Source organism: Anser brachyrhynchus (genome assembly GCF_964034855.1).
Source record: "Anser brachyrhynchus genome assembly, chromosome: 4".
Classification (NCBI taxonomy): Eukaryota; Metazoa; Chordata; class Aves; order Anseriformes; family Anatidae; genus Anser; species Anser brachyrhynchus.
The window spans coordinates 36,512,186-36,526,926 of record NC_137698.1 but is presented as its reverse complement, the minus strand read 5'-3'; the positions used below and the strand labels follow the sequence as shown (position 1 = coordinate 36,526,926).

The following is a 14,741-nucleotide window of genomic DNA, read 5'->3' as shown; positions in this document are numbered from 1 at the left end:
AGCTTTCCTAGATATCAGTTGTATCCAGTAAATAAAAATAACAATACAGCTATGGTTGAATGACAGGTAATATAAACTGATACCTCTGGAAAGTGTTTCGGACAGCTATCCCAGGAAGATATTTCTTGTGTTGATAGATGGAGTAAAATAGTGGTGGATGACTTTCTCTTTTTTTTTTTCTGTTGTCAAGAGGAAATTTTGGGGTGATAAAATCATTACATTGTCACAGAGCACCAAGTCTGTTGCATCATGATTTTCCAAAGAATATTCTTAAAACTATCTTCAGGCAGATATAAACAAAAATAAGATATATCCTTCATAAAATAATCTTGGCCTTTAGTTCTGACCTCATTAACATCACTTCCCTCATCACAGCACTGGCAGTCAGATAAGGAAGGAAAGAGCATACCAGGAAAAGAAGAAGAGAAGGGACTGCATTGTATAGGATTCAGCCATGATACTGTCATAAAATGATGCTATTTTGTCCCTCTAGTGGAACTAATGGTCCCTGTGTTGATGAAATTCATTTGGAGCCCTGATGTAGCTACAAATGAGCTCCATAGGCTTCTTCCCTGGTTTTCGTAACCTAAGCACACAGATAGGATTATCTAGCGCTGTTCCTTGGCAGTTGCTCCTGTGAAGGTGCATTTTAGGAATAGTCCTAATGCTATTCCATGTGAATATAAATGGAAATTAAGTAAGAAGAGCAGCAAAACCTGATGCATGTTTTATTGTTCTATTAGCTTCCAATGATCATTGAAGTCATTGGGATCCCTGCTTAAAAATCATTGTTGCGACAAAACCTATTGGCAGGTGATTCAATTTTTAGAAGTTCAAGTAAAAGAGAAGTGACAATTTTATATGTTGTCAGCATCTCAGAGGAATTAGTGCAAATATGCAGAAGTACTTCGTAAGAGAGATGCCTTGATGATTGTATTTTGTTCTTAATGGATGCCCTACTCAGCAGAAATTAGATGCAGAATCCCTTAAAAAAAAAAAAAAGTTCTGAAGCACTAAGAAACAATTCTTCTCTGCACATCTCCCAGTTGCTAATCCTTCTTGACAGCACAGTTACCAGGGATGCCTTTTTGATCTTTTATTTTTCAACTGAGTTGTTGGAACACATGGATGGATCTTAACCAAGAAGTTGCTAATTCAACATCTGTGGCCCTCCCCAACTTATTTTAGGTCACATTGGTTACATAAGTGGTGCACTACATGCAGATGGATTAGGCACTTGGCCAAGTCCCTCCTGTCACTTTCGGCCTCTTCTTCTCTATCTCAAGAATGTGGTGAAAAGGAGGGAGCTGTGTACCTCAGTCTTGCCCCAAAGGTGAGTAAAGACATAAGGGGCATGCACCTGTAACTTGAATCTAGGACATCCATCTGGGCTCAAACATTTAGGAATATATATTCCAGCATAGTAAAGAAAATACTGTCTGATTGCATCACCTGTGCCCACTGACATTGCACACTACCCTCAGTATGTGACATATATGTAGAAGAATAGGATAAGCATTACTTGAAAAAATAACCATACTCTAAGAGTCTGCTTCCTTGATCTGTTGAATTTACTTCACCATTATGTTGTGGTGAAGACAGGTGTTAGTCATACAGCAATATTCTACAGTTGTTCCTTCAAAATTATGTAGGAAAGACAATTTTAATATGAAAACATTATTTTTTTTTTTCTTTTGGACTGACTTTCACTGCAGTTTTCTTTCTGTCTTAAACTATTCCCAAGTAGAACAGAGGTGTAAAGTTTGAGTGAAAAGCTATTGAATTAATAATGGTAGTACTTCGATTTCACAGGTGTTTAAGGAGGCCTTAACCAGTTCTCAAGAAAAAATCCTGATTATCTGAATATATTGTCAAAAAGTTGAATAAAATAATTAAATGTATCAAGCAAATAGGAATTTAGCCCATAATGCACTCAGCAGAAAAAAAAAAAAGTATCAAAATATTTGAAATATTTGAATTTAATGAGATGTAGCAATGCTGAACATATTATTATCAGATCAGTCCCCTTGTACTCTGGATTGTATCTAACTTACAGAAAAGTCCTGAAAAATACCCTAGCAGTTCTCCAAATTTCCATACTCCCGTGGCTGTATTTTACATTATTAGCCATATTATTTCCTTAGAATTGGAAGCCATTAGATCAGTAGACGCCACCATAAAATGTAGCATAACCTATTACATTAATTTTCACTCACTCTCTTGTCTCCTGAGCTCAATAACATATATTGGTCTAAAGTATATTGTTTGGAAAGCATCCAAGTGTGATTTGGCAACAAAAAAGGAAGAGCCTACTGCTTCTCTTAGAAGTCACATGCTGTAATCACTTATCAATATACTTTCTGAAAAGCTACATGCCTTTAGGGCTGTCATTGTAGAGAGCTTTGTCCAGTCATTAAAGCATTTTTGTGGTCCTTCCCTACAATCATTCCACTTTTTCAACATCCTTTTAAAATGAAGGACCTCAAAACCATACACAAGAGCCAAGTTTACATCTCACGACCGCCAATGGTAAGATTAGGTCCCTGTTATCTACTTGGTACTTTCCTATTTATAAATCCACTGACTGAATTAGCTCTTGAAGTACGGTATTTCAGTTGGGCTTCATGTTCATTGCTTGTCATTTCTGATCCTTAAGTAATTTTGAGTATACTGTTACTGTTGTTGCCTGTAACTGTAGATGTGTTGTTCTGGCGTGTATCTGCTGTCTGTGGGGTCATAGATTATACAGCCAGCAAGGAGGGCTGCAATTTGTTGGCCTTTGCAGACGTGGTTCCTAGAGTAGAAACCCTTGCAAAATGGGGTAAAAACTTAAAACTGCCCTTATGGAACTACCACTTTTACTTGTGTAGAGATTTTTTTTTCTCTCTTGAACTAGTGAAGTGTTCATAGTTCATCTCATGGACACGTTGTGATAAATGGCAAAGCCAGGAAGGAAAGGGCAGGGCAGGGGAGGGAAGGGAAGGGAAAAGGGACAGAAAATCTCAGTGAAATAGGATTGAAGATTGATGTTAAGAATACTTGACTCCTTGACTTGTCACCTTCTCTGCTCTAAGACTATGGTTTTCCTTGTCACAAGCACTTAATTTTTAACAGAAACTTCCCCTAAATCCTAAGCCACATTAACCTTTTTATTTCATCTTACTTTCAAATAATCAGTAAAATTAACTTTATGTGTTTTTTTTTAATCTCCAAAGTTTTTAAAATGCTATATTCCTATATAATTCCTTGTAAACATTTTAACACCCAATTCTCTTTACAATGAAAATATATATAAATATCAACAACCATTATTTTAAGTGTATGCACATGCATAGCAAGCTTCTGAGTAACAGTCTCAAGAACAGTTATAAGTAAGATATATTCCTTACTGTATGTTAGTTAGTTTTTATATCAGAGCACAAGTACTTGCAGTCCTACAAAGTCTTACTCATAAGTGATCCAGTGATTCAGACAGGAATTGTCTATGAGTGGGTATACAGGAAAGGATTTTCAAGGTGATGCAATGAGGAGTGGCATGGAACACGCAGTAAACCCATTTTCCACCCATAACAATTTTCAGTGACAGTATAAGACTATCATAGTAGACCTTCAGGTATTACATATGCTGTGATGCTACAACATCAGTTATTCCTGAGCTTCTCAGGGTGAAATGAGTACCTTGTCACCATAGGCAGCTTTTTGCAGGAATGCAGGATTAGTAGTGAAACTTTTACTATGCCTTCAAGTGTGTTTGCATCACAACATAACTTTTAATTACATAATTACACATTACTCAGATCACTCAGTATAAAATGCAAATTAAAATATAGAAAAGAAAATACTACTACCTCCAGCACTGACACAACATATTTCATGGAGCTTACGATAGGTTGCACTGCCTCTGCAGTGAGGAGTGCTGCTACAGAAAACTACAAGAAACCAGTGATAAAATCTATTTAAACCTTAGTGTGTGAATAGAATCAGATTGACTGTGTTATTTAGTAAATTCTATGCTCAATTTTATCATTTCTAAAGCCTCCTACACATTCCTCTTGACAGTGGATATATACAATTTTTCATCATGTTGCTGCACAAACCTCACTTAGCACATACGTTGTCCATCAATATAGACAGAATTTATGTTACTGACAAAAGACACAATTCGTAGTAATCCTCCCTTGTACACACGGTAATTTTAATGAATTTATTTTCTTCTGAATTCTTGTGTGGATTAGGATGAAATCAATGAACCTTTCTTAAGCTTCATCTTTGCCTTGACACCACAGAACAAACTGGGCTCTGCTTCATTAAGCAATAGTTTATACTCCTGGCAAAGGTTATGTTCTGCCGTCTGTTCCTTGGAGAGCTAAATTTATAGTGGCTACTAAATTTGTGACCAATTACTTTCAAATAGGGGATTATTTTGGTGCATGGAGTCGAAAGGGTGTATTTCTCTCCAGACTTTAGGATTGTGAGTAGAATTGGGAGATCCTGTCTAAATTTCTTCCTTTTGCAACCTAGTGGGCCTGCAACTCTTCAGAGTTATTCAGAAGCATTATCTATGAAAACTCTGGAAAGTAAACCCACTTTGGTCTACCAGACCAAGCTCACATCTCTCTGCAAAGAATATGGATAGTCTTCTAAAATAATAATGTTATAGTATAGAATATAAATATGACATATCCCGTTATGGACAGCATAAGATTTAATTTTCATTTCATTCTAGAATTAATTCCACCTATGCTAAGTGTAAATTCTATTTGCTGTCTTTTTCCTGTACTCCTAACAGAGAATAATTAAATAGTAAGTCAGTTTAAGATATGTGAGTAGGCCCAGGCAGAGTGGCAAAGGAAATAATATTATTGGCATAGAAGAATGGTAAGTTCTGGGGTATTCTTTGGTTTCTTGGAACTCCTATTTCAGAGTAATGTAATGGCAGACTCTGGAATGTCTTTGGTGAGAAGCTGAAATGCTGTGTTGTACATGGTGCTGCTTTTCTTCTGAGGTTAGGCAAAAAATGACATGGCAATCAATATACACCTCAATTTTCCACTAGGAGACTGCAGGTTGGGAAGTGATGAAGGCTGTTCTTCAGCACAGGACTTATATGTGAAGTCATCTGGGGTCACAGGACACAGCAGTTTCTCATTCATTCAAGAGGCCAGAACAGATTCGGCCAGACTTGCAACACACAGACAGCATGCCTGTGGCCACACCTCATCTGTGACCTGCCCACTAGGAATCACACAATTAGTTGGTTTTAAATGTGTTGCCATAATTTGGGTAGAAAGCTAGGAAACAAATAACAGTTAAGTTGTACATATGCCCAAATTTCAAAGTAAAGGACATTTTACAACAAGCCAAAACCAATGTCCTTGTTTATGATGACCTTAAACTATTAATGAAATAGTCACAATGCACACAGCACAACACTTAACAGCCTGCACGAGAATTCAGCCTTCTCCATTAAAAGGATTTTTTTTCTTTATTAGTCATAAGTCCTTTTTATAATTACGATTTTTGAGAGGCTGATAATGCTTTTGTGAGGACTTAATGTACTTCCACTGCATTCAGAAACTGTAAAATACAGTCAGTGTTTTAACTGAGGACTGCATAATGACAGTGAAATATGCCTGGATTTCCCATTAACCATTTGTAGATTTTGGTTCTAATCCTAAAGGGCGCACAATAGTCCTTTGAAAGAGGCCGTATCTTATCGTGATATAGCTATGTTGCCTGCAAAGAAAATAAAGATTCTTACAATTCTGTAAAGCATGTGCCAAATGCTCTACAGGCGTCTATTTTTGTGTGAGAGAATGAACGAGATAACCATACCCAAGCTAGCAGTTGTGGAACAGTGCAGCAGTGACTCTCAGGTTGTAAGCTGACCAGATGAAGAATTGCCAGTTTATTCTAAGGAAACTTGAATCAACAAAACATAATTGTTTCTGTTGATTTTGGGTAGCGTGTCTTAGATTTGAGGAGCTAAGAGGGGAAAGAAGATAATACTTTATCATTTTACATGCACATGTGTAGATTTTAATGTTCTGTGTTTCCTTGAGAGGAATCCCATGGTGCCAATTAACCTAACTTATTCCAAAACAATTCTCTGTTTGGAAAGAATAATTTTCATTGTGGGTGTTCCATGAAACTGTATGCCTCATACCCTGTTATTACTGAGATGTGTGTAGTGCAATTGAGAGTGCCAGTTTCTTTTCCATGCACTGTATAGATTATAGCTGTATCCCACACACAGTGCTAGATAATCCCTACTTTAATTTTGTTATGTGTACAAATCCTTTTTGAACATATAGCGGTTTTAAAAATGTAAAAATCCATCATCTTTTGAAACTGCATTTGTTAAAACCAAAAGCTGAATTTAGAAGTGATCAAAACCAATGAGAAACATGGTAATTATCTAATTAAAAGAAAATTATTGCGTTTGCTGAAATATAACAAGCAGATCATGATATCCAACACAAAATGGCAAAGAAGGAATAAAGTTACGCAGAAAATTCCGTGGTTTTTAGCCAACACAGTTTCAACCACATGTTTTTCTTTAATGGGAGGAGGCTTAACAGTCCACTAAGGCTCCAAAATTCATCATCCCTTTAAGCTCTTGGACACCCCAAATTCTGTAATGAGGTCCTAGAATACAGATTGGAGCTCTCAGAAACAGTACCCAGTGTCCTTGGGACTTCTGTGTACCTTCCTGTCCATCAGAGCTATGTGATTCCCTCTGGTGTTATATCCCTTGTACTGTGCCTTATAGAAAACAGGTCATTTCTTTGTCTTCAAAGAGAACCAGAATTGAATAAAATACATGCTTTCATAGTTAATACAGCCCAACTGCTCTGCCTACATGTACTTCCCCCAGATGCCACAGAACAATTTTCCTCTATATCCTCTTACACGTTTTCTCACAAGCTTTTAAGTCCTATTCCTTAGACAGGATCAGCAAGTTGGATTGCAGGAGGAACACTTCCTTCAGTGGATCACTGCTATATTATCATGTTTTCCACCCATTTTATCCCCATTGCAGTTAAAATTGGACAAAGTGATCTGTCCTTAATTTAATGGTTTGTATATAATTTTAGTTTTAAAAAACAGTCAGAACTAATTTTTCCCATTACTGAAAAAAAAAATCCTCCAAAAGATGAAACTACTTAGTAGCTGACACTTATTTTTGTCAGCCCTGTCAGTGTCTGCCTGTATTCTCATTGCTGGAATTTTAAAAGAAATTATTCCATAAATCTCAATAAAGTAATATTCTCTCTTAGATTTAATTTGGAAAATGGAATATACGATCTGTGGGAGAGAGGTCTGCAAAATACTTTCAACCATTTGTTTTTAATTTACAGCAGATAGTTTTTAAAACCTTGATCTATCTTCACTGGCATTGAATCTCAGTCCCTACAGCTGAATTGCAACAACTTTAATTTATGTAATAATCATTACTTCTATGCTAACTGAATGCCCTGAAAGAGGGAGTAGTTCACCAAAGGCTTTTATATTTTGTCATTCCTAAAAAATCTGTGAATTTCTATCAGCTAGATTCTCAACAGCCCAGAGACAACATACCAGAAGTGCTAATAGATGAATGGATCTGAGTCACATTGGTAGTATGAAGAAGAGAGATTTTTTTTAGTATCAGACTACATAAGAAAATTAGTACTTACTTAAACTTGAAGTACCCATATAATTTTTGGAAGTGTAATCAGTTTTCATAAGGAACCATGTTAGTAGGAAGTTAGCTCCTTTAAGGTCATCATTTCAAGCTCTTCCTTAAAGAAAACATATGCCTCTCCCTTACATTTTGAATGCTTAATTGTGCATTATAAATGTAAATAATATTGTACACTTCATAGGAGCCTAGCTGAAGATGTAACAAAGCACTATTGACTGCTTATCAGGTATAAAACATAGTTGAGGTACATTAATGCAGGCAACAAAACCTTGAATGCTTTACAGATCTAGCTAAATAGAATTTCAGATGAGAAGAAAGGCAATGCACAATGTTGGTAGTTCCATTACTGCTATTTTCCTCCCCTGTTACTGTCTTACAGGATATGATGGGACAATATTGCTACAGTGACTGTTTGAGGGAAAGAGCAAGAAATCAGTGTTCTAATCTAAAAAGCATGTGTGTGCATGTGTAAGTAAGTCAGTAAGATCAAATAAAACTTAACAAGCCACCTATGAGATTACACAAATTTGCCCCTACAGTTACTTACAGGTCACTGAAACAGTATACAGCCCTGCCAAACAGAGTGAAGTTCCAAATGTTGTTTCAAAAGTTTGAAGCAACAGGCAAATCCCAAAGCAGCAAATATTAGGGAGCTGCCTAATAGAAACTGGTCTCTTGTCAGTTTTTACCCCCTCCGCTAGTCTGCCCCTTGCAAGGGTAAATTGGAACCAGTTGGCAGCCGGTAGCCATGTTTCTCCGAAGGTCTGTGTGGCAGGGATGGCAGGGAAGATTAAAATGGATAAATCCCCTATATTTCTGAATGTAAAAGAAAAAAAAAAAAAAGGCAATCAGTTAATTTAGAAGTAAATTAAGTGCTTGAAGAAGAAGCATTCAAAACTATGTTTTTGTTGTAGTTTAATATGCCAGTATTTTGCAACTTGCAGCATTTTGCATTTCTTCTAGGGATACCTTCTCCTTATGAATTGCATAGAACTTATAATAATTTCACTTATGAAATAATGTGTTAAATATATGTTGTGCAGTTGAAAGAACAAACGGAGCATAGTTAAGTGTAATTAATATAAGACTATTTTGTACAAAATCTGTATGCATTTTATCAATTTGCATGAAATTAGTTGTACTTTACTCTCTGCATAAATATTTCAACTTCCAGGAACAAGTATTCCAAGTGAAAAACACCGACAAATGACTAAGGGAAATTAGTTTAATTAGCTACTTACTACCTAGTAGCTTTTGAATCTCTTTATATGAATGGTTTAAAAAATGCATGAAAGAAACTACTACTCTACTATCAGTTGTAGAGCTATTAAAAGGTAAAAAGTTATCTTTTTATAAGATCTGAGAATTTCTACCTTTGTTCAATGAAAAAAAAAAAGAACCTTTAACAACTGGTGAACAATTTAGAAGGCAAAATTAGACACAATTAACTAGAATCCTTAGTACAGAATTTGATTTCTTTCTTAGGTGCTGTAATTCATAAAAATACCAATTTTATTGTTTTCATAACAAATGAAGAGAATATCTGATTCACGTGTTTTATATAATAGATATGTACTAAAGGAAAGGTTTTGGAAACAAAAAGGAAAAAAAAAACTCCAAAAACGACGCACCAGATTTCAAAACAGACTCTGCAATGTACCAATTTGTTAGCAAATATATATTTAGCAGTAAACAGTGACAAAACAGAGAGTACAAAAGACATTTCTTGTATTATAGTATCACTCTGTCTGAAGCATTTGGAGAAGCTCCTAGGGCTGGACTGCATAAAACTTACACTTCTTCCATTATGTTTCCTTGGGTTTTGTGTTAATTGTTCTGTCCATTTGCAAAAAGTAGAATAGAGCTTTCTTAATGCTGTTCTCAACTACACAATTCTTCATTTGATCAAAAACTGGTGGAATTAGGGTTTATGTTTAACTGATTAAAGGTCCAAGCCATGATACTCTGTGTTTCAGTTCTAGCTGTTTGAAACTTTATCGTCGTAATTTTGAAACTGAACATACACTGTGTTGTTCTAATTGCACTGGCTTTTTGAAAAGAACTTTGTACTGGATTCAGCCAAGTTAAAGGGTTTCCAAGATCATGGTCTTGGCTCAGGATAAATGGAGCCAATGAGCTAAACAAATTCCTGCTTTCTTAGTTCTTATAGTACTAGAAAAATGGAAAGAGTGGAATACTTTTACTGCTTTATAAAAGTGAAACAATCCTGGAAACTGCAAAAAAATTTAAGTTAACGGTGTTTATGTCAGCAAGACACACCAATTCAGAAATTATTTTTAGCTTTCTTTGGAAACATGAACCACAAGTTACAATATTAATGAAGCAAACAATTCTCACTTGGCAAATCTAAGTAAAGGTTACATTTAAGAGTAATCACATTTGGACTTAAAACAATAAAGAAATTTAGTCTATTACAAATAGTAGTGTTCATGTAACATGTAATAGTAATAGCTGTCTCATACTGTGCTGAATGAGAATACACATCTCTCAACTTCTGTTACTGAGAATGCTTTTCTAATGAGTGAGATTTTAAAATTGGGATTGAAATAAATGAGTAATGGAAAAAAAGAAAAGGGACTTCTAATCAGGAAAACAGTGTACATTCTTTCAAAGTCATGTTTATAAGTTCAGAGAAGCAGTGGATCTAGTTCAAAGACAAACCATATTTCAATCTGCTATTCAGAATTACCATATAGTTCATTTCCAACTTTTGTTTACAGTTGAATCTTCTCCTAACAACAACTGATTACTTGAGATACATTGCTGGACACTGTAATGTGCTTTCAGTTGTAAGGTGTCACAATTTCTATTTACTACAGATCTTGAAATCATTGATTTACAGTTTGGGTTTCAGGTTTACGCAGGAAAAAAATAATAACATAATGAACCAACAGCTGCTTCAATGGGATTAGGCTCTCAGAATCAGTAGTTTGTATGTGTTGACTTTAAATAATCAGAGGATATTTAAACTGTAAGCATTCATGCTGAACAAACCTGAATTTCAACACCGAGTTAGATGTGTAACTGACCTACTGAATATACAAATTGATTCATGCACACGGAACAAATTCTGAATTTACAAAACTCTGTGTGGTTTCACTGACAATTAAGCCCTTTAGACTTTATGCACTCTTAAAAGTGTGTTGAATAAACAAATATTTCCTGGTGACTTGTTCATGTATATCACAGGCACATTTTTTTAGCCTTCTCAGTATATTACTGGAATAACATGTAGACACCAAAGACAATCATTTGTTACAAAAATTCTTGAAATACTGAAAGGGAGAATCTACTCTTGATGCAAGTCTTGAGTAAATATATGAGTTGATTCAGGAAGTTAACGTGGTTGAGCCACTAAATAAAAGTGACCATAATATAATTAACTTCAACATCCTCCCGTGGGATCCTACCATGAGGTAATAATATTACAGTACTTTTCAAAAAAGGAAGATTTTTATATTGAGGAAGTTAGAAATAGCCTGAAGGGGAAAGTTAGGAAATTAAAATCCGTGGAAGCAGCATGGAGGTTGTTTAAAAGTACCTTATTAGACTCAGAGAAAGTATGTATATACTGGAACAATTAGGAATCAAGAAGGTGAGAAATATAGCAAGGTACAAGGGAATGTTCAGGCCCCCCAAAAATAATAATCCTATAATAAAATGGAAATCCAACTCAAGCGACACTAATAGAGCGGAATATAAATTAAGAACACCAGAGTAAGGGTTATATCCTGCCATTGTTTCACGGGCAAAGTAAGTAGGAGTTTCCCATAAACATTTATGGTAGAACAACATTCTGAGGTTTGAGAGGAAATTTAAAGAACAAATGGGGAAAAATATAAAGAAATTTTTAATAAATTGTGATAAAAGAAGAACTTCCTTAACCTAGATGATGGTCTTTGGCAGAGGGTAGTTAACTAGACTAACAAAGTATAAAAGCAAAAGATAAAGGTGGATTTCCTTGCATAAGAGAGACTGGGAAAGACAAACCCTATAGTTTGTGTTTAACGTTTTCTGTTTCTCTACCTGTGGGATGACAAGAAAAGAGAGAGAGAGAAGTGGTGGAAAACACTCAAAAAATAAGTGCTGTAAAGGAAATGAAAATTGAAAATCAGAGCAGTTGAGATAACAAAGTTGTACTAATTATTTTTATAAAAAATAACCAATATCTGTGAGGTTGGCTATAAAAGAGCTCTGAAGATCATCTTGTAGACTACAAAGAAATGAGAACCTAGAAAAACCCTACGTGAGAAAAATTAAGGGAATTGTAAAATTAAGTCATAAAAGCATCTTAAGTGTTAATTTGCTGCCACAAACATAATTCCGTCAAAGAATTAGTAAGATAATGAAGAATAACGTAGTTTAGATTTTTACAAGTTTTTATACAGTGTCTCTGAAGAAAGTAGTATAAGAACTTGCTAGTCATAGTATAAAAACTTAAACCTGTTATGATTCAGAATGCATTCAGGAAGAACAGCTCTATACTAATGCCTCACACAGACCTCCAGAATTGGCATACCAACAAATTAGGAGGTGAAAAACAAATAGAGGAAATAAATGACAGATATCTTGGAAATAATTAAAAAATGCATAATCAAGGATTCTTTTTCTAGAAAATCAGGTAGTACTTCTCAGTATGCTTACTAATGATTTGAAGAGTTCATGATTAACTAGGTGGCAGAATTTGCTGGTGATACAAGTTTAGTATACATTGGTAAGAAGTCTAGAGAAATTTTATAAATCTAGGTCATGAAATGCAACACTACATTCAGTATAACGTACCTCAGGAAGAATCTTTAAACACACACAGAGTTCTCACCTTATTGTATTCACTACTGAAAAACACTTGAGAAGCATGAATGACAACTCAGGGTAGCTACCCAACTACAAAAAAAGCAGTTATTAAGCGGTATAAAGTAGGGTTTGAAGTACTTTGGAGAATGAACACTGTCACTACACAATCCAGCAGCATCCTCAGGAGTTCAGCAAGACTCAGTAAGTTAGCTAGGGTTAAAAAGGGTTCTTGTTTAATGCATATAAAAATATAATTTAGAAAAAAAAAATAATAAGATCTACCAGAAATGGGTGAAGTAATGAATTTCAGAGAAGGCAATATTGCCTTTTTATTGCCTTTTTATTCTCACTTTCACTGATGAAAAGTTTAACAAATGGAAATGTCACTGATAAAAGGAATGACACTTAAGCAACATAATCACTTTTCTGTTAAATGCTGCTGCTTTGATAGTTTTGATTCAACACCAATTAATGAAGGATTCGCTTTTAGCTTTCTTACTATCATAATTTACTGTCCAGTTGTCTAAAAAAAATACAGTGGCCATTGTAGGCTTCCTGTTAGGGAATCAGGTCATATGTCAATAAAAAAATTCTACGATTCTATAAAAACTGGGTGCAAGGAGGTCCTAGCTCTGCTAGTATCACAGTCTATACAACTATCAATCACCTTTAATATGTGCTTCAGATTCCTTGTCTGGAAATATCCTCCTGTTAATGTTTCTTTTTCTTTTTTTTTTTTTTTTTCTGTGGGGAACAAAACTAAGACCTCTCAAAATTATCTTTTATGAGAAACTCTGAATATTCTGCAAAGCTGGGTGACTTGGGAACTCATTTAGGCTGCCAGACCCACATCTAAAGTCTGCATTATATGAGGGTTAGATGCAACAGTAAGCATTTCCAAGGCTATCAACTGTGACTAGGAACTGTCAAGAAATACTTCTGGGGACAGTTGTAAAATTGAAAAATACTGGACACAATATACAGTAAGACACATGAAATTCAGAGAAGCAGCTCCAAAGGCACATATAAGTCAATGGTACTTGCTCTTAAAGAGACCTGCTGTCCTACTGTGTGCAAGAAATTAAATATTGTTTGGTAAAAGAGACTCATTGCTGATTGAGGAAGTTATTCAGCATATGCAAGTTACAGACTGTAGTCCCTGCCATGAATTTAGTGCAGAATTCCTCTTTCAATGTTCAGGAAACTGTTGTTCAGAAAGCTTTTCAGGTCAAGAGTAGAAATTCTAGTAAAAACAGAAAAAGACAACAAGAAAAAGTCTAGTACACCATAACTAATAATTTGATAGATTAGGTCTTTACATGGGATAGATGAACTGGAAGTGTAGCCATCTAGTTTAAATCAGGCAGTACTGGGATATTAGGTATTCATGTGTCTTCTACTCTGGGGCTGTCAGAACTTGGGGAACATTTGCAAACAATAGCCTTTCAAAATCAGTAACTCTTTGACTGATCAGGTTTTTCCAACAATAACTACCACAGAAATGTTTTGCCAAAAATCCTAGACCATCATTAGTAATTATCTGTATTGGGCGCTATACTTTACTGCACCACTTGCAAAACAGGCTCCAAAAGCCTCCTTTCGCCAGGCTGAACAAACCCTGATCTTTTGGTCTCTCCACGTTGGAAAAATGCTGCAGTGTCCACCACCCTTCATTGACCTCATACTGGTGTATCAGTATCATTCTGCTGCTGTGGAGACTACAAAAACCAATGCAGTATTCCCAGTACAGTCAATGAGTGCGGAGTAGTGGGAGGGCCATCATGTGCTCTACTGGCTGTGCTCTTGTTAGTAAAGCCCAGGAGGGTGTTGGTCTTCTCTGCTGTCAGGCACACCACTGGCTGATGTTCAGTTTGCTGTCTGCTGGGACCCCAAAGTCCCTTTCAGCAGAGCCACTCCTCTGCCTGCATTGATGCAAATGGAATAGGATTTGAAAAAGGAGAAGGAAAGTGTGCAGAAATCTGTATCTGTAGTCCAAAAAAATTCCTTCTCTATATTACCTTGCAACCAGAGGTAGTTCTTCCCCACTTCAATGAAGGCTGAGCTTTCTCATTAAAGTCTTAATCTTAGTTAGCCTCCTCTGTAATGTCTTTCTTACCCTTCTGTCCCTCTTCCTGCTGTAAATCCCATCCAGCTGATTTAATCATTGTAAGGTAGAGAGCTGTTGCTCCATCAGACTGGCTCCTCTCTCTCATAAGGGTTTTAAATATTTTTTTCAAAA

General features: G+C 35.7%; 2 protein-coding genes across 6 annotated transcripts in view; one reads left to right on the top strand and one right to left on the bottom strand.

Annotated features, from left to right (window-relative positions):
- HHIP (hedgehog interacting protein) overlaps positions 1–14,741 on the top strand; it is a 78,872-nt gene that overhangs the window by 19,038 nt on the left and 45,093 nt on the right. The window lies entirely within an intron of this gene.
- ANAPC10 (anaphase promoting complex subunit 10) overlaps positions 216–14,741 on the bottom strand; it is a 155,066-nt gene continuing 140,540 nt past the window's right edge. For 2 of the 3 annotated variants that reach the window (XR_013949869.1, XM_080588707.1), the window contains one exon: positions 216–14,741. This exon is cut by the window's right edge and continues 14,973 nt beyond it. The gene's annotated coding sequence lies outside the window, so the exon portion shown is untranslated. The other variant, XM_080588708.1, reaches the window with a different exon arrangement.